This window comes from Rhinoderma darwinii, chromosome 2 (genome assembly GCF_050947455.1).
Source record: "Rhinoderma darwinii isolate aRhiDar2 chromosome 2, aRhiDar2.hap1, whole genome shotgun sequence".
In the NCBI taxonomy this organism is placed as follows: domain Eukaryota; kingdom Metazoa; phylum Chordata; class Amphibia; order Anura; family Rhinodermatidae; genus Rhinoderma; species Rhinoderma darwinii.
In genome coordinates this window covers 65,168,518-65,188,116 of record NC_134688.1, presented here as the reverse complement: position 1 = coordinate 65,188,116, position 19,599 = coordinate 65,168,518, and the positions used below count along the sequence as shown (strand labels likewise).

General features: G+C 48.2%; 1 long non-coding RNA gene across 2 annotated transcripts; it reads left to right on the top strand.

Moving 5' to 3' along the window:
* Nucleotides 1-11,934: 11,934 nt before the first annotated feature.
* On the top strand, nucleotides 11,935-17,104 carry LOC142740591 (uncharacterized). 2 transcript variants are annotated; one of them, XR_012880799.1, is made up of 7 exons: nucleotides 11,935-11,998; nucleotides 13,307-13,373; nucleotides 14,190-14,254; nucleotides 14,701-14,832; nucleotides 15,651-15,717; nucleotides 15,914-15,978; nucleotides 16,357-17,104. It is a non-coding gene; the product is annotated as an uncharacterized LOC142740591 (long non-coding RNA). The 2 variants fall into 2 exon arrangements; XR_012880798.1 differs by having other exon boundaries at nucleotides 15,914-17,104.
* The last annotated feature ends 2,495 nt before the right edge of the window (nucleotides 17,105-19,599 follow it).

Below are 19,599 nucleotides of genomic sequence, written 5' to 3'. Positions count from 1 at the left end.
ACGTTAGTTGTTTGAGTGTGAGCTGTTTTGTTAAGGACATGACCTGCCTAAGTAGAGTCGTGTGTTAACCTTATACCATACTATCCCACCACCCCCACTTTAGTAAAGACACATGACACCGAGGTTGGATGTGAAATGGCCACAGCAGCCGTTTATTAATTTCACAGTTTTATAAAAACAATTTAAATCCGAAACATTCGGATAACTAGTTAGGAATCCACCAGAGAATTCCTCCTAATAATTCACATGACCCAACATGGGTCAGAATCGTAAATAACAATTTAACGTTAACATTAACCCGAGCAGAGGAAGTCCTTGAAGCCCCTTCAGATATTCCTTTTTAAAGAAAACACCGAATTAGCCATCTGCAAACCACCAATTACCTCCAGCCGTAAACCAGCTCGGAAGCACCGTTCACCTCTGCAGATGGCTCCAACCACTAGAAGTCCACTTCAAGGGGATAACACCCGATGAAGCCCTCAAGTGATATACCGACCACTAGAAGTCCGCTTCAAAGGGATAACACCCGATGAAGCCTTCAAGTGATATACCTTCTACCAGAAGACCACTTCAAAGGGATAACACCCGATGAAGTCTTCAACCATGTACCTTTTTTGGGGGACGCATACCCCCGATGCGACCCCCCCACCATTTTGTACTGACTGGCCTCAAGGACTCCCCCCGCCAGCTGCCATGACAACAGAACCTACTCCGGAAAAAAGAAAAACATGTTAAATAAGCACACAAATAAAAACGCAACGCTCATAGACGGACGTACATAAGACCTAAGGAGTAACAAACCAAGGGCGGGAGGGTGGGAGCTTACTGTTTCCGTGTTACTCCTCCCGCTGCTTCCGGCTCAATGCCGAGAAACAGCGGGAAGCTCAGTAACGGCCCCCCGTCCCCCTTAACTCCTCCCCGTCCCCCCTCCAACTCCCTCCAACTCTCCCTCACCTAATTAACCCTTTCCCTACCAGGACGGTCATGTCGGCTTCCCTTAATCCCTGCAGGCTGCGTCCAGCCTCTTCTTGACCTGCCTAAGTAGAGTCGTGTGTTAACCTTATACCATACTATCCCACCACCCCCACTTTAGTAAAGACACATGACACCGAGGTTGGATGTGAAATGGCCACAGCAGCCGTTTATTAATTTCACAGTTTTATAAAAACAATTTAAATCCGAAACATTCGGATAACTAGTTAGGAATCCACCAGAGAATTCCTCCTAATAATTCACATGACCCAACATGGGTCAGAATCGTAAATAACAATTTAACATTAACATTAACCCGAGCAGAGGAAGTCCTTGAAGCCCCTTCAGATATTCCTTTTTAAAGAACACACCGAATTAGCCATCTGCAAACCACCAATTACCTCCAGCCTTAAACCAGCTCGGAAGCACCGTTCACCTCTGCAGATGGCTCCAACCACTAGAAGTCCACTTCAAGGGGATAACACCCGATGAAGCCCTCAAGTGATATACCGACCACTAGAAGTCCACTTCAAAGGGATAACACCCGATGAAGCCTTCAAGTGATATACCTTCTACCAGAAGACCACTTCAAAGGGATAACACCCGATGAAGTCTTCAACCATGTACCTTTTTTGGGGGACGCATACCCCCGATGCGACCCCCCCACCATTTTGTACTGACTGGCCTCAAGGACTCCCCCCGCACAGCGAAACAGGCCTTGACCACCTTAAGCCTGTGAGTTCCTCCACACCACCACCGCCCTTTCTATGCCTTCTGCTATCGCCAAGCTCCAAAGATCAATGCCAACCTCGGTCAGATGAACCCCGTCACTCCTCCAGAAATTCCCCACTCCTGACTCCAAATCCCTATGCCTCACGCAAATGCCCCCGTTTCTTGCCACAAAACGGGACACCGCCCAGTTAACTTTAATGCGAGCCTTATTGACTCTCTCCACAGATCTAGCTAACCGCCAATGCTTTCTTGGGACTATGTCCGACCACACTATCACCAACTTGGGATAAGATACCCACAAACACAACATATCATGTTTGATATCCCGCACCAACTCACGAAAGGGGCGGACTCCTAAGTCATTCCCACCCACGTGCAACACTAAGACCTCCGGAACCCTATCAAGCCGCGCATATGTCTGGAATTCCGCCAACACCCTGCTCCATGACATACCTCTAAAACCCAGCCAATGCACAACCGCGTCCTGTCGCGGAATGCGCAACTGGCGGCCATCCGGGCGGACGTCCGCCCTCAAAGCCCCCCAGTGCACGTACGAATGACCCATCAACCACACCAAACACGGAGGCGAATCTGAAACGGAAAAAACAATTAGGCACCACCATATAACATTTGTAAAGCGTAAACAACAAAAATCATAACATATGGGGGCGGACATAGGACTTAAACCTTTTAGACTCCCAACGACCAATACGCCTCACCCCCTCATCATCCAACCCCCAGCGCCCCGCTTCCGTTGCTGCGCCAATCCTGAAGGAATGAGATGAATATGAGCCTGCCGCAACACCAACCGCCGTCAAACATTTTTTAAATACAGCTCCAAACTGAAACCTGGACAAAAACGACCCGTCCACATGACGTAACAAAGGCAAATCTGGAGACCCCCTGTTTTTCGTAAAACCCCGCATGCACTCTACTGGGCACATGACCGACCCCGGGAGAGCGAACAAAACTATCAGTTTACCCTTCCCTACTTGGTCAGTTTTAGATCGACGCAACCATACCTCCAGCCGATCTGCAAAAAGGCTCACCTCCCCAGATCTCAGCCCCCCTGCCTGTTTAGTACTTGGCGACACCAACTCACCTATTCTAAATGCTCCAAAGAACGCTAACGAAAAAGCCAACCGAAACAAATCCATTTCATCTGAAGAACGACATACCGATGCTAATGAACCGCCCAACGAGCTAAGCAAAGCAAACGACACCGGCCTTCTACTATCCGCCTCCACCCTACCTCGGCGCAACCCCTTCAAAGCCTGCGATACCAGAAATTCCTTCGATACATCCCGAAAGCCCCGCAACTTAAACCCAAACGCCACCGCAGATATGAACCGGTTCACCTTTGCTACTGAAAACCCCGCCTCCCAGGCGTCCCCTAACCAGTACAAAAGTGCCACCAACCTGTCTCTATCCGTATTGACGTCACCCAACTCTCTTACCCACTCCTCCCACTGCCTCCAACAAGCAGCATAAGCACTCCACGTCGTGCGCGCCAAAGACCTTTGTAACAGCTGCTCTACGGGACCGATACCAGATCCCAAAGATGCTCCGGACAAGCCAAACCGAGACGTTCCGCTCCCGGTGCCAATTGCCGAAACCGGTCCCACTGCGAGCGAGAAAGAGCATCAGCGATACAATTCCGTACACCCGGGACATGCACCGCCACCACCCACGCGTTCAACGACAAACACAACAACACTAAATGTCGCAACAACTGAACTACCGGAGGAGAGGATGCAGTGATGTTATTAATGGCAAGCACCACCCCCATGTTGTCGCAGTAAAAACTGACCTTCTTATCCCTGAGCCTGTCCCCCCAAATGGTAGCCGCCACCACGATGGGAAACAGCTCGAGCAGGGCCAGATTCCGCGTGAGTCCACTGGACACCCAGCTAGCCGGCCATTGACCCGCGCACCACGGACCTCCCCCGTAAGCTCCAAAACCACCCGCCCCAGCCGCATCCGTAAAAATATTCAAATCACTCGTATCCTGCGCTGGGGCCATCCATAGCGAGCGACCATTGTACTGGCCCAAGAAGTCATCCCAAACCTGAAGATCAGCTCGGTGCTCCTCCTTGAGCCGCACAAAATGATGCGGCGCACGCACTCCCGCCGCTGCCGCCGCCAACCTCCTACCGAACACCCTCCCCATCGGCATAATCCGGCAGGCGAAATTCAACTTCCCCAGCAGCGACTGAAGCTCCCTCAGCGTCATTTTCTTCATTCTACAAGCCCGTCGAACCTCCAGCCTCAAAGCACCCAACTTATCCGCCGGGAGACGACACTCCATTGCCACCGAGTCTATTTCGATTCCCAAGAAACAAATCATCGCAACCGGGCCCTCCGTTTTTTCCGGCGCCAAAGGAATCCCAAAATCCCTCGCCACCTTCTGTAGTGCATGAAGCAAATTACCGCAAACCGGCGAACCCCCCGGGCCAACGCACAAAAAATCATCTAAGTAATGGATCAACGAGTCGACCCCGGATACTCCCCTCGTTACCCACTCCACGAAGCTGCTAAACGCCTCGAAGTATGCACAAGAAAGGGAACACCCCATCGGAAGGCACCGATCCACGTAAAAAGCCCCATCCCAAAAACAACCCAACAGCCGTTGGCTTTCTGGATGGACCGGCAACAACCTGAACGCAGCCTCGATATCGGTTTTTGCTAGCAGCGCCCCCGGACCCGCAGCCCGCACTAACCCCACCGCCTTATCGAATGAGGTATAAACTACGGAGCACAACTCGTGATCAATCCCGTCATTTACCGACGAACCCTTGGGATACGATAAATGTTGAATCAAACGAAATTTTCCGGGCTCGCGTTTAGGGACAATACCCAACGGGGACACAACTAAATCTTCTACCGGCGACTCAACAAACGGCCCCGACATGCGGCCCAACGAAACTTCTTTTAACAACTTTTCCGACACGACTTTCGCATGCAAGTAAGCCGATTTTAAATTCCTCCGCGTAACCGGAACCTCATAAGGAGGCGGAGGAATAACAAAACCAACACGAAACCCTTCATAAAGCAACTTAGCCGCCGCCCTATCCGGATACTCATTTAGATAAGGGGCCATCCTTTCCACCCTCACCGGCGACACCCCCTTGACCAGCCGCGTGCTGGTTCCCTGACCTCTTTTTTCGCAGACATTTTGCCGCCCCGTGTGATGCACCATTACACTCGGAACACACATGCTTGAACTTGCACGTGGCCCCGAACTTGCACTGACCTTCATTAAATTGCCAGCAAAACCCCGCCTTTCCCCCGCTGCTTTGTCCAACCTGACTAGACTGGCCTCCCTGGCCGGCGCTCCCGGGAAAGGACTGCCTAACCGGAGCCGTAACCCGTAACCAGAGAGCAATATCCTTCTGGTCCCACCGAATCGCCGGCCGAACCGCCTTCCGCTGACGGAATTGCTCATCGTATCGCAGCCACGCCTGACCCCCATATGCCCTATGAGCCTCCCCAATGGCATCGAAATAACAAAACAACGCCGAACAATTTTCCGGCGCCTTTTCCCCTATCACACTGGCCAATATGGCGAACGCCTGCGACCAATTAACGAACGTCTGCGGAATAAGCCTATACCACCGCCGTTCCTCCTCGTCCTTTTTACTCTCATCCCGCTTGCTCTTATCCAAATTAAATTTAGCCAGCGGCAAGAGAGAAAAAATTTCAACATATTCGTCCTTCCAGATCCGATCACGCACCTCCTGCTTTAAATGCGCCCCCAACGGACCCTCAAAACAAACGTACACCTCCCCCCGAGCACGATCATCCATACGCACTCGATCGCCATCCTTTTGTGCCTCGGTCTGTACCGACACCGCGACCGCCTCTCTAACCGCCATCACGGGACGCGCCTGTAACGATCCCACGTCCCTGGGGCCTTCCCAAACTACCGCAGGGGACACTTCCGTTACTACCGGCGCCGCGGCCCTGTCTAGGCGCCCCACCAGCTCCCGTAAGCAACCCACTAAGTCTGCCAAACCCGCTCCGTCGCGTCCGCCCGCGCCACTACCGGCCCCCGATGCAATGCTAGCAGCCCCCCCGCCGACACCCGACATAAAATTCGCTGGATAAGACAATGATGGAGTTATACACTCACCGGGCTGCACAGGCGCTGTGTTCCCGTCAGCCGGACCATCCTGACCTCGACGATACACGTCCAGTTCACCTTCCTCCAGCTCTTCTCTCGCCGACGACTGTCTATCCCAACGACATCTGTGGAACGGGGATGAGGACGCGCTGACCGATGGGCCGGCAACCTGCCGGGACCCAGACTTCCGACCGGACCTGTTGCCTCGACGTCGCTGCAGATCTAGGCGTCCGTCTAGACGATCCTGACGAAGCCTGCCCCCTGGCCGGAACATCACCAGGCGGGGCGGCCGTACCTTGTCCTCCAAATCTTCCATCTGATGGGGGAGGGGTGACAGGGAGCCCAGCCTACGACTCCCTGCTTACCGCCGGACCCCGTCGCGGCCTGGGATTCCTGCCAGGACGCAGGGCCTGAGAAGGGGCGGTCCTCCCAGCTGCCTGGCCTGCAGCGTCCGGGATCGGGCTCCCTCTGCGACGCCGTGTCCGCGGGACTGCCTCCGGACTGAGGCGCTCTGGAGGTCGGGACCGCCGAGAGGGACGGGTCGACCCGGCCTGCATCGCCGTCACCACCGGCAACGCTCTCTGCCTGCTCTGCGCAGGAGCGGTTGTTGCCGACTCCCCCCCCGCCGCCATAGCCATGCTTGTAAGGGGGCCGGGGGAGGGGAGCCTGTCCTGTGCAACAGACCCCGAACGCCGAGCCCGACGTGGCGAAACGGCGTCCGGGATCTTAGTTATTGCAGCCACGGTCTCCTCTAGCCATCCGGGACCGTGGTGCACAGCAGCGGCACGCAGCCGCTCTAACAGTAAAGACTCTGCCATCCTGAGAAGCACGGGCAACGGGGAGCTTACTGTTTCCGTGTTACTCCTCCCGCTGCTTCCGGCTCAATGCCGAGAAACAGCGGGAAGCTCAGTAACGGCCCCCCGTCCCCCTTAACTCCTCCCCGTCCCCCCTCCAACTCCCTCCAACTCTCCCTCACCTAATTAACCCTTTCCCTACCAGGACGGTCATGTCTGTCGGCTTCCCTTAATCCCTGCAGGCTGCGTCCAGCCTCTTCTGAAGTGTCCAAAGGGTGTTTTCTAGAGTAAAATACTCCCAACATTAATAACTCAGATTGCCTTACCCATAATAGTAGTCCTGGTAGCCTGGATACCTGTGTGTAGAACAATAAGATGTCATTTTTTATCAAAATTTCTTATTTTCACAGGAAACAAAAAACCCCATTTTGTTGCCCAATTTGTCCTTGGTGTGGCAATACCCCATTTGTGGTGATAAACTGCCGTTTGGGCCCATGGGAGGGCTCAGAAGGAAAGGACCACCATTTGGCCTACTGGAGTTTTTCTGGTGCTAAGTCATGTATGCAGAAGCCCCTGAGGTACCAGTACAGTTGAAACCCCTGAGAAGTGACCCCATTTTAAAAACTACACCCCTTAAGACATTCATCTAGAGGTGTAGTGAGCCTTTTGACCCCACAGGTACTGTGTAAAAGATAATGCGCAGCAGATGGGGCAGAGTGAGATTTGCAATTTTCTATATATATATGGCATGTCCGTGCCCGATATAGTGTGCCCAGCATGTGCCACTGGAGATATACACACCATAAGATGTAATGTGGGTTCTCCCGGGTACGGCAATACCCTACATGTGGCTGTTATTAGCTGCCTGGGCACACGGCAGGGCTCAGAAGGGAAAGATGAGGGGCATAAGCTGTGCGGAGTGTATCAGGGTAAATTAAAAATTAAGGGATGTATGATAAATTCGAAAACAATCTTTCATACAGAGCCCTGGTTTTTCGGGACACGTGTCGCATTCGTATATTGTTTACCTCCTTATCCCCTTCTTTGAGCAGACTCTGCACCTCTTTTGACTTTTTCCCTTCTTGCCAGTTTGGGGAACTTCTCCTGGAAAGTGTTGCCCTGGTACGATGCGTGTGGCCTCGCTTCCGGAAGTACTGGATGCTCCCTATTCTTGGTCCTAAAGATTAGGTTCTTGATAATCACCTCTAGAAATTCCAGGAAAGTTCCCCTCTGGCCTGCACATCGACGTAGCACATACGCATTGTACAATGCCATCTGTATGATGTGCACGGCCAGCTTCTTATACCACACCCTCGATTTCCGCATGGCGCTGTAGGGCTTCAGGACTTGATCTGACAAGTCAACCCCTCCCATGTACCTATTGTAGTCCAGGATGCAGTCTGGTTTGGGGGTCTCTATACTGGTACCTCGTACAGGTACATGGGTACTGGTGTGGCGAAATATTGCCTCATAATGCATCCTGGACATGGCCATATGGTACATTGGGGGTATGGTATAAGATGTCCATGCTCAAGTAGGTCCTAATGGATGGCTTTTTCAGAAGCCCCATGTTCAAGTGAAGTCCCCAGAACTTGCCCAACTCTGCTACATCTACAGGGGTCCACCTGTAGGATTGGGCATAAAATGATGTAGGGTTCTTAGTAATATACTGTTGGACATATAAATTTGTCTGGGAGACCATAAGATCTATAAAGTCATCAGTGAAGAAGAACTTGAAAAAGCCCATTTCACTGAGCCCTGCCGTATAAAATTTTAACTCTGGGATTTTGGGCTCATAAATGTCTGGTGTGGGGGTCCAAATGGGGGCTTGAACTGCTGCGGGGTCATTTCGCTCGGGGGCTTCAACTGCACTGGTGGTCAAGGGGCATCTCCTAGGAGGTTCCTCTTCTTCATCACTGGATGAGGAGGTGGATAAATAAAACAGAGTCTCACCATCCGACGACTCTGTGTCGGAGGCAAGAAATGAATATGCCTCTTCGGCACTAAATGTCCGTTGGGACATGTTTGATTGCTTTCCTAACTAGGAGCAATAGGCTGCTACCTAAACCAGCTCAAAAAATTGGTGTTTTTATAGAACGAGTGGGCTTCCCTGAGACTAAACCTAACAAGGGCGAGGGTTCCTAACACTAAACCTAACTAGATTTTATTTGAACTTCCCTGAGACTAAATCTAACTACGGCGACTATTCTCTGACACTAAACCTAACTAGATTATTCTGAGCTTCCCTAACACTAAACCTAACTACGGTGACGGGTGCCTGACACTAAACCTATCTAGATTATTCCGAGCTTCCCTGACGCTAAACCTAACTACTGTGATGGACCCCTAACGCTAGATCTAACTATGGTGATGGATTCCTGACGCTATACCTAACTATGCTTTTTGACGGTTCCCTGACACTAACTAACACTAATACTAAACTAACTAGATAAATTGTCTAAATTAACAGGTTTTTTTTTTTTATATATATATATTTTTTTATTTTATATGTTTTATAAAGAAAAAAATAATCCCCAGGGACCAAGAAATTGGTCCTGAAGACAAAGAAGTGGTCAGTGATAGGAGATCACTGACCAAAAATGTGGGGGGAACACAAGGAGGAAGGGTAAAGGACTGGGTAGTGGATTGGGGAGGTGGGAAGCAGAAAAAAGTTGTATTTTTTTCACTTTTTTTCACTCTTTTTCTTCTCTCCCTCTACTCACAACCGCTCTGAACGCCTCGCTATCTCCATCTCAGGGTGGGTGCGGCAGGATGTGATGTCAGGGAGAGGAAGTGAAGAGACCGATCGCCACTATTGGACAGTTACTCACTGACTGACCAATAGTGGCGAATGTGGAGGCGGGACCATCGCAATAGGTCCCGGCGTATTGAGCTGTGATAGCCTGCTGTCGGAAACAGCAGCTGTCACAGCTCGTGCACGCGCCGGTGGAAAATGGCGATGCATTTTCCCTGCGACATAATATTCCGTCGCTGAGCGCGAACGGGGCGGTCAGGGCGACGGAATATTATGTTGCTGAGCTCGAAGGGGTTAAATACATTGAATACACAGTGTCAAGAAACTTTAATTTCACTTTTTCAATGGTTTTCAGTGACTTAAGTGATAAATTATCACGCTGCCGCAAGTTATCAGAGTCAGGATAAGGATTGCTATATCTGTACATGACTCCAAACAAAGAAACAAGAAGTTCATCTGCTCACCAGGCCGTCCATGTGTCCAATAAACTCTCGGTGGGCGGATAATTGTCCGGTAACTTTATCCATTAAAATGGAGACGATCCAGAACTTAGGCTACATTCACACGACAGTGAAAAAAATGGCCATTAAAAACTGATCAACTGTCAGTTTTTCATGGCCGTTTTGCATCATTGTGTCTGCAAATTTTTATACACTACCGACTGTCTGTCCGTTTTTAATGGCCGTTTGACATCCATTTTGCATCCGTTTTTCATGGCCGTTTAAAAAACTGATGAATTTCATTTGTCTGGCTTCTTTTGTCCCAACCCCCTGAAAACACCCAAACAAAGGTCATTGTCATGATTGTTTCACAGCCCCCCTGTAGATGATGCCACACACCCCCCTGTAGATGATAGCACACGGACCCCCTGTATATGATGCCACACAGACCCCCTGTAGATGATGAAACACAGACCCCCTGTAGATGATGGCACACAGACCCCCTGTAGATGATGGCACACAGACCCCCTGTAGATGATGGCTCACAGCCTCCCTGTAGATGATGTCACACAGCCCCCCTGTAGATGATGGCACACAGCCCCCCTGTAGATGATGGCACACCGCCCCATGTAGATGATGGCACACCGCCCCATGTAGATGATGGCACACAGCCCCCTTGTAGACGATGGCATACAGCCCCCTGTAGACGATGGCACACAGACCCCCTGTAGATGATGACACAGACACCTCTCCGGAGAAAGCACCACACCCCCCCTCCCTGTGGTAATCTTCCGGGACTCTCTCTGTAAATTTAGGACCGTGCCGAAAAATTTGCTACAGTAGACAACAATGTCCCCTGTACTAGCGCCATGCTACCATAGTAGTGAGCGCAACAATATCCGTAATTTTTGTCCGCCTGAATGCCCTACATACTCACCGATGCATGACCGTCTACGTCACGAGTGATCTCTAGTCTCACTGGTTCTGCAAAGGCGACGCGAGGACGTCATCTCGTCACCTTCGCAGAACCCATGAGACTAGAGACCACACCTGTAGAGGACGGCGCTGCATCGGTGAGTATGTGTCATTGCGCCGCCGATTACCAGCAAGGGAGCCAATAGTTCCCTTGGCTCTTGAATTCCCAAATGACAGAACCGTTTTTAACGGCTGTTACATGTATTGACGGCCGTTAAAAATTAATCCATTGACTTCTATGGGGGCTGTCTGGCCGTGAAAGCGGCCAAAAATAGGACATGTTCTATTTTTTGACGGCCAATATTCACCGGTGGTTAAAAAAAGGCCGTGTGAATATACCCATAGAACATCATTGTTCTGAAAGCGGACGTTTTTTACTGTTGTGTGAATGTAGCCTAAAACGAAATTCAATAAAATGTATCCTTTATTAGTTCAGATGTTGCCGTCTTTACCTTGACTTTTAACGCATTAAATAAACAATCCCTTATCTTGACTTTTTCAATGGCTTTTGTTGTGTGATATCACGCTGCAACAAATGATATTTTATTTCACATATAGCGAAAATTAGTAATCCAAAAATAGGTTTTTAACGTTTCGGTCTATACATTCAACCTTCTTTAGACACGGATATGCGGCGCTTGTGACCTCGGTCGCTGTTGGGTAATGGCGCCATTATTTTTGGATTACTACTTTTCGCTATATGTGAAATCAAATATCACTTATTGCATAATACCTTGGAGTGCTGAGTTCCCATTTTTTACACATTGGCGTGGAAGCCTACTCACGCACACTTGAAACACGGAGTGCTGCGGGATCAAGAAAGTATCACGCTGCAACAAGTTATCAGAGTCAAGTTAAAGATGGCTACATCTGTATTACAGTATAAAATCCATCTAGTAACAGATTACACGTTTCATACATTACATGTTCTTAGTCGTAGCCCCTATAACCACACATGTATCTTTCTTCCATGTTTATAAACAGCAGTCCCATGTAACGCCTATATCCAGTGTATGCACAGACAGTGTATCCAGGCAGTAGGAGATAATTAGATGATGTAACAGATACTGCAGCCGCTTATGATGTCACTGATGATGTCATAGACAGTACTAGCCGTTAGGTTCTATGTGCAGCTGGATTACATATTTTTTACAATTTCTGCCAATGACGTCTGGACCGGGACTGTGATTGACTGTGTGATTGACAGGTAAGATGCAGCATTTTATCATTAATTCTACATGTTACTGGACACATGAAATATATACGCTCTAGAATTCTCATATAAGGCCAGATTCACACTGGACATTACTGCAGCAATTTCTAACCACACCAACACCACACCACAACTATATGATTGTAGAAGGATTTTTTTCTGGTGATTGTCGGGGGTTGTTTTTTTTTTTTTAGACAAACAGTTCAAGTTCCAGTAAAATGTTTCTATTAATGCAAGTAACAACTGAACATTTTACATTCAGATTTCAATGTTTCATATTTTCTCATTAAAGTTACAACTCAGTACAACAGAGTATGTTCACATGGCCTATTTTCAGCCGTTTTCCTGGCCGTAAACACCCCGAAAAACAGCCGAAAATACGGAGGCTGGACGCCTCCAAACATCTGCCCATTGATTTCAATGGGAAAAACTGTTTTTTTTTCCGATGGAGCATTTTACGTGGGCGTTTGATAAAGCGGCGCATAAAAAACACCCTGTAAAAAGAAGTGCATTTCACTCCTTCAGCCGTTTTTGGAGCGGTGTTTCATTGTCTCAATAGAAAAACAGCTCCAAGAACGTTGGTAAAAACGCCTCAAAAAATGTTTGTGGTTTAAAAAATGGCTGAAAATCAGAGGCTGTTTTCCCTTGAAAAGAGCTCTGTATTTTAGAGATGTTTTTTAGTTAAGTGTGTGAACATACCCTTACCATTGTCTGAGAATTGCTGCTGTCAGTAATGTGGAATGTGACTTCTCAGTCGTTTTCAATATGATGTCTAATTTAATTTAATTAAATAGTCTTAAAAAGCTACCGTATATTATCCTAATAAGGCTCAGTAGTAGCCAGGGCCGGCCTTAGGGGTGTGCGACCTGTGCCATTACATAGGGCGCATCCCTCCAGCAGGTGGAACGGGGCGCTGCGCTGGCTCCCTTCCACTGCTTGTGTTTTAGAAGCGGCTGGGCAACTCAGACGCTGCCTTTCCGCCTGGGTGCTTCTCTCACTGACATCGCGTTTCTAGCAGCGAAAATCGGGATTCCTCTAGGAGATGGGGGCATTGGGGATTGGCATTTGTAAATTGCCCACATTGTGACCCCCTCTAATGTCAGTCATGGACACCTGGGCCTGGGTGTGACTGCAACCTCTTCACCCCTATAGTTATGTTCCCTGGGTTTACACTAACATTACAAAATGTTTTCAATGTCTGACTCGTCCTGTGATAGAAAATGAAAGGTGTGAAAGTAAATATATTATTATTCATTATGGATATGGGGTTATTTTATGTTTATTCCATTATGTATTTTACAGACATTTATGACATCTGAATATGTGGCACCAGTGACAGCCGACATGCTAGGACATACACTGTATATATGTAAGTATTATAGCAAATGACAACCTATAGAAATTCTATAATCTGATGTCATCCAAAATGTTCCTATAGAGACACATGACAAGACTGTGGGAACAAATTCCCCAATGTTGTTCATCCAGGGCCTGTCTTAGGGGTGTGCGACCTGTGCGGTTACACTGGGTGCATCACCTGTCACTAATGAATGGGGCGCCACTGGTCTTGATGTCTGGGGCACCCATTGCTTGAACACTCAATCCCACTCTTCATGTAAAAAAAGTAAAGGGCACTGCTCAGGATGCAGATACAATTCCTTGATAATGGATTACATTACAGTGTGGCAGACAATACTTGTCTGGCAGTGTTATTTGGGCACTGTATGATTGCAGTATTTGAGTACTATATTCTACGCCATAAAGCTGAATTCAGACGCTGCAGATTTGCTGCGCGGCAAAATTCACAAGTGTTACAGGTGAATAGTTACAGTCTCAAAAACTCATCCACATGTAGCAAAAGTAAACGCTGGGAATTTTGCTGCAGCTTTATATTATTATTATTATAGAAATGCTCCATAAAGAAGATATTATGGTATTAGTAATATATAAGGGACTTGTTATTTATGTAATTTCCTAATACACATTTGGCTTATGGGGGAGCACACAGCGCACACAGAGTGTCTACATTACCAGTACTGCAGTCTGTGCGCCACCATACAGGTCCGTCCACATGAAGTTGCTGTGTACATGAGCCCTAATGTACATTTCCTTCATTGTTGGGTGGTCTATACTGAGCACACGTCTGTCTGGAGAAATAAAACGACACAATTATTGTTTTTTCCAGAACATCTTAAGATCGGCTGCCTGCTGCCAGGGGGACTCTCTGAAGCAATATTTCATCTATGCAAGGTGCGTCTCTTATTAGTTACTATATGCAGTATCCACCAATACCCTCCACAGTTAGAATGACACTTTTTGTATATCCTGGGTCAGAATGCCCCTTTTGTATGGCCCCACAGTAATGAAGCCCCCTTTTCTAAGCCCCGACTCAGTCCTTTTATCCCCCATATTAATAGTGCCCCCTTTGCTCCTATAAAATAAAAAATTATACTCACCTAATAGACGACCAACCGGGTCAGACATTTCGCTTCCTCCCTGCGCCGTTATTGTTTGTCCAATTTCAGGGGCGTATGGAGCCCCAGAGCTGTGGGCCACCCCAAATCCCTGGACCCCAGCCGGTCATCCTATTTACCCCTTTGGTAATTTTACACTGGTTGGGGACTGGACTCTGTTCTAGATAGAAATGTTGCCATTGATTGAGATTTGTCCTAATACATTGTCTTTCTTTCTCCTAGAATTAATTCCTCATAAGAGTTAATGATAACCACACGTCCCAGGACGGCAGATCAAAGATTAAGCAGAGCCCTCCACCTCACATCACATAACGTTCTACATTCAGTCGGATGTATTCAGTAGGAGAGTCCAAGGTCAGTGTATTTTATTAACTGCATCTCTAAATGATCACATAGTGTGTATTACTGGTCAATACTGAAGAGGGCACTACCACCATAGATGGCCTGGGCACCCACAACTTACACTGCCGATCCGGCATTTAGGGCCCAAACCTATAATATAAAAAAACAGAAAGATACAATCCCTAGTTTATTGACTGGGTGATGTTATTTGGGCACTGTATGATTAAATTATTTGGACACTACATGGGATGATGTCACAGATACTGCACATGTCACCAATAAACCTAAGGCCGGCCCTAGATGTGACACAATAGCTGCCACGTGACATGCCATCCACACGGACATGACTGCTGTGGCCTAGCAACTAAAGACAACAGAACCACCAGCGCAGGAGCCACAGGGAATTTAAAAAATGAGTAGGGACAATTTGTTATTTTTAGCCATATGCGGCTTAGACTAAGGTTTATGAAACTGTCAGAAAACCCCTTTAATAATTATTTTGTCTGTTGAATCCAGAAATCCAATTTACCATTTTCTACTCTCTCTACTCCAGTCCAAAAGACTCCACAAAAGACAAATTAGAAGTTTTCCATTAAGGATAAGATTATATAGAAGAATAACAATAAGCTCCTGGTCCCTGATACAAAATCTATACCAGGGTCCTCCAACTATTATGTGCCATTATACTGCTGGTGTTATTTGTGTGGCAGAGGGGCATTGGACTCGCCCTGTGATAGAAAATGAAATGTGTGAAAGTAAATATATTATTATTCATTATAGATATGGGGTTATTTTATGTATGTGCATTAAACCTATTATGTATTTTACAGACATTTATAACATCTGAATATGTGGCACCAGTGACAGCCGACATGCTAGAAGATCCACTGTATATATGTAAGTATTATAGCAAATAACAACCTATAGAAATTCTATATAGTGATGTCATCCAGAATGTTCCTATAGACACATGACAAGACTGTGGGAACAATCTCCCTGATGTTTTCTATAGGCTGAACATATATTTGTTGATATGATGAACCATACTAAGCGCACGTCATAATATCTTCACAGTTTATACTTTTTGTTCCAGAATTTCTTGAGATCGGCTGCCTGCTGCCAGGGGGACTCTCTGAAGTAATATTTCATCTATGTGCGGTATGTCCATCATTAGTTACTATATACAGTATCCACCAGTAGCTCTGTACATTGAAAAAGTAATGAGCGGGCAAAATGCCAAGAAAGGCGTAGCAGTGGGGAACTTTGGATAGTTGGTAGGAATAGGCATAATGTAAGTTAGGGGTATCTTTGTCCAAAATGCTGGCCACATGGCTCGGTTTGGGACTGAACGTAGGTGTAAGGTAATTGGGTGAGGGAGTGTAGGGGGATTTTAGACAGCTTTGGTCTGCCAAGAACATTTGCAATGTGTCAAGGCCTGGATGCAATAGACAAGGACTTAAGTGAGTTTCATTACACAGTCATAATCTGCAGGCATAGGTGATAATGGACACTGGCAGAATGTTTTTATATTTACAGCACTCAAGCGGAAAGCAATGGAAGGTGCCAGGATATTGCCACGTATAGAGCCCCCACAAGTCATGCAGCACAAGGACCTGGACTTGGGGTGTACTGGATTGTTTGGAGCAAATGGCATCAAGGAAGCAAGGCAGGTATCCTCAATGGTATCATTCTAGCAAAAATTTGAGGGAACATGGCACGATGATGGGCCAAGTGCCAGGATCCTTGCCCAGGGATCCAGGGTCGATGAAGGCAGCAATATCCCAGTAGGGCCTCATAATCTCAACATGGGAGACGGACACCTTGGGGTTGCCAAAATGTTTAGAACACGGGGTACTGGCACAATGTTTGGAATTACAGGAGCAGCGCATCTGGATGTAAAGAGAAGCAGAAGAAGGCAACAGTAGCTGGTTGAGTCTGATTCTGATCTGTCAGATGATAATAAGTGGTCTGATGTTGGGGATAGATGGGCTAATGGGCAAGACGTTTAAGATGCTGAAAAAAATGTTTACGCAGGATAAAGTAAAAAGGTAAAAGCGAGGAGGCGTGATACCGAAAGCCAATCCTTTACTGGAAAGAGGGGGTAAAGTTTGGGGCCAGGAAACATGTTTGTTGATTTCTACCTACACACACTTGTCCCAGGAAATGTTGGGAAACATAAGGGAGGAAAGGCTTGTCTAGTTTTTGTGATGTCTATGGAAGATTTTGTTTAGTATTGCAGTGTTATGGTGGTGGAGCAGGACCCCCTTATTGATCAGGTGCCAATAAAAAGGGATGGTGCCTGTGAAGCAGGCTGGTAAGTATAAAAAAAATACATCTGTCGCATCTAAAAGAGGCATCAGTAAATGATGAAATAGACAAGGAGTTGAGTGAGTTGCATCATTAAAGCAGAATCTGCAGGCATGGATGACAATGGATACTTGCAGAATGTTTTTTGTGCCTACAGGACCCAAGTGAGAAGCAGTGGAAAGGACAAGGATATCGCCACGGATAGGGCGTCCACGAGTCATGCAGCACAAGGAACTGGACTTCTGATGTAATTGACTGTTTGGAGGAGATGGCGTACATTTGCGAAGAATGTAGTTGGCTTTCGAAGCGCGTAAGCAGTCTTGTATCATCACTTCAACATGCCGTGTGGTTTATAAAATGTTTTTCTAATAAAGTCATCACATTGTCATGAGGATTGCTGGACCGTATTTTCTTCTGTTTACTGTATATTTATTGGACAGTGCTAACGCCATACAGCCCTCCCTGTAGAGAACGCCATACAGCCCTCCTGTAGAGAACGCCATACAGTCCCCCTGCAGAGAACGCCATACAGCCCCCCCCTGTAGAGAACGCCATACAGCCCCCCCTGTAGAGAACGCCATACAGCCCCCCCTGTAGGGAACGCCATACATCCCCCCCTGTAGAGAACGCCATAGAGCCCTCCCCCTGTAGGGAACGCCATACAGCCCCCCCTGTAGGGAATTCCATACAGTCCCCCCCTATAGGGAACGCCATACAGCCCCCCCTGTAGGGAACGCCATACAGCGTTCCCCCCCCTGTAGGGAACGCCATACAACGTCCCCCCTCCCAAAAAAATGCGACCTACAGTGTGTCCTACAAAATACATGTATCCCTGGCAGCGAAAGCTGCTTCTATCCTCTCCTCAGGGTCCCCGGCAGTCACTGACAGCCGGAGACCCGACATTCAGCAGCCCGATCGCGCGGGCAGTAAGTTAAAACCGGAGTCGTAAAAAGTCTATGGCTCGGGTTTTAAGGACCCTGACCGCTGGGCGTAAAAATACAGCCAGCGGTCGGGAACCAGTTAATGGCAGAGCGGGGAGATACCTCCCTGCTCTGCCGTAGTGTTCAGTGGCGTCCCGCTGTAGCAGCCATAGCGGCTGCCAGCGGAGCCTCCGGCCATGGTGGGGGCCCGTGTCGGCGGGCGACACGGGCCCCCTCATGCCGCGTGCCCCGTAGCAGCCACTATGGCTGCTACAGCGGTAGTTACGCCACTGCTCAGTACATATATACAACACCAAAAAAATCTCAGTGTTATGACTGCGGACCTCTGTCGCTCACCCTGTGATGAACGGCCGCGACCGCAACTTCCTGGCCACCTCCCCAGAGACCGCGGCTGGCGCGGCCTTCCCTTCCTGGAGTGTGCGAGGAGTGCCTTAAAGGGCCAGCGTGCGCACTTCCTAAAAGTTTTCTATCCTACCCCAGTGCACCCTGGATTATAAAAAGGTCTCTGCCCTTCCACTCCTTGCTTGAGCGTTGTTTGTACTTTTCCCATGTTTGTATTGCAAAGGGTCCCTTAGTATTTTCCTGCTTGATCCCAGAGTTCCCGTTCCCTGCATCCTATTTCCTGTATCCTTTGCTGTTTCCTAACTTTGCCTGCCTTTTATCAGAGTCGTGTGGTACCGCCGGCTGGATATGCCACGTCTGTGTGTCATCTACCATTCCTGGTACCATCCGCTTCGTCTGGCGCAACCTTCCACACCTAGCCCTATCTGAGCCGGAGCCCACGGCCTAGTGGGTCCACATACAGATGTAGCCATCTTTAACTTGACTCTGATAACTTGTTGCAGCGTGATATCACACAAAAATAACCATTGAGAAGTCATTGAAAAGGTCAAGATAAGGGATCTTTCCACTGTGTATTTAATGCGTTATTAGTCAAGCTAAAGTCAGCTACATATGTTCCCTAGATTGTGACAGTACGCTCAGGCCATGGAACCCGCTGGCCAGCCTAAGACCACAGTTCAGGTCATACAGACGGATATGCGTGACCTATATGCATGTCAGCAATTACTAAGGGGTGGACCCCAATAGTATATATTGTATCTATATGCACGTCAGGATCAACTCCTCGTGGCTGTAAACTCCATCATCGCCCGACTGGATCAACTCCCTGTTCCTTCCCCAGAGACTGCTGCCGTTCCACTGCCTAATACTCCTACTGTCTGTTTTCCGGATCCACAGTTGCACTGCCTCTTTTTCCTCGCTATGACTGCGTGCTCACCATTTCTCCTCTGATGAGGCCAAGGTAGCGTTCATTATTTCCCTCCTCGCTGGCAAGTCCCTCGCATGGGCGAACCCCATCCTGGAATGACAGGGGCCCAAATTTTCGGACTTAGCCCTGTTCTTACAGACTTTTTGTGACGTGTTCAAGAAGCCGGGTCGAACATCCTTAGCAGCAGCCACTCTGCTAACCCTCAAGCAAGGGGGTTCACAGCAGGAGAGTATGCCATCTCCTTCCGTACCCTGGCAGCAG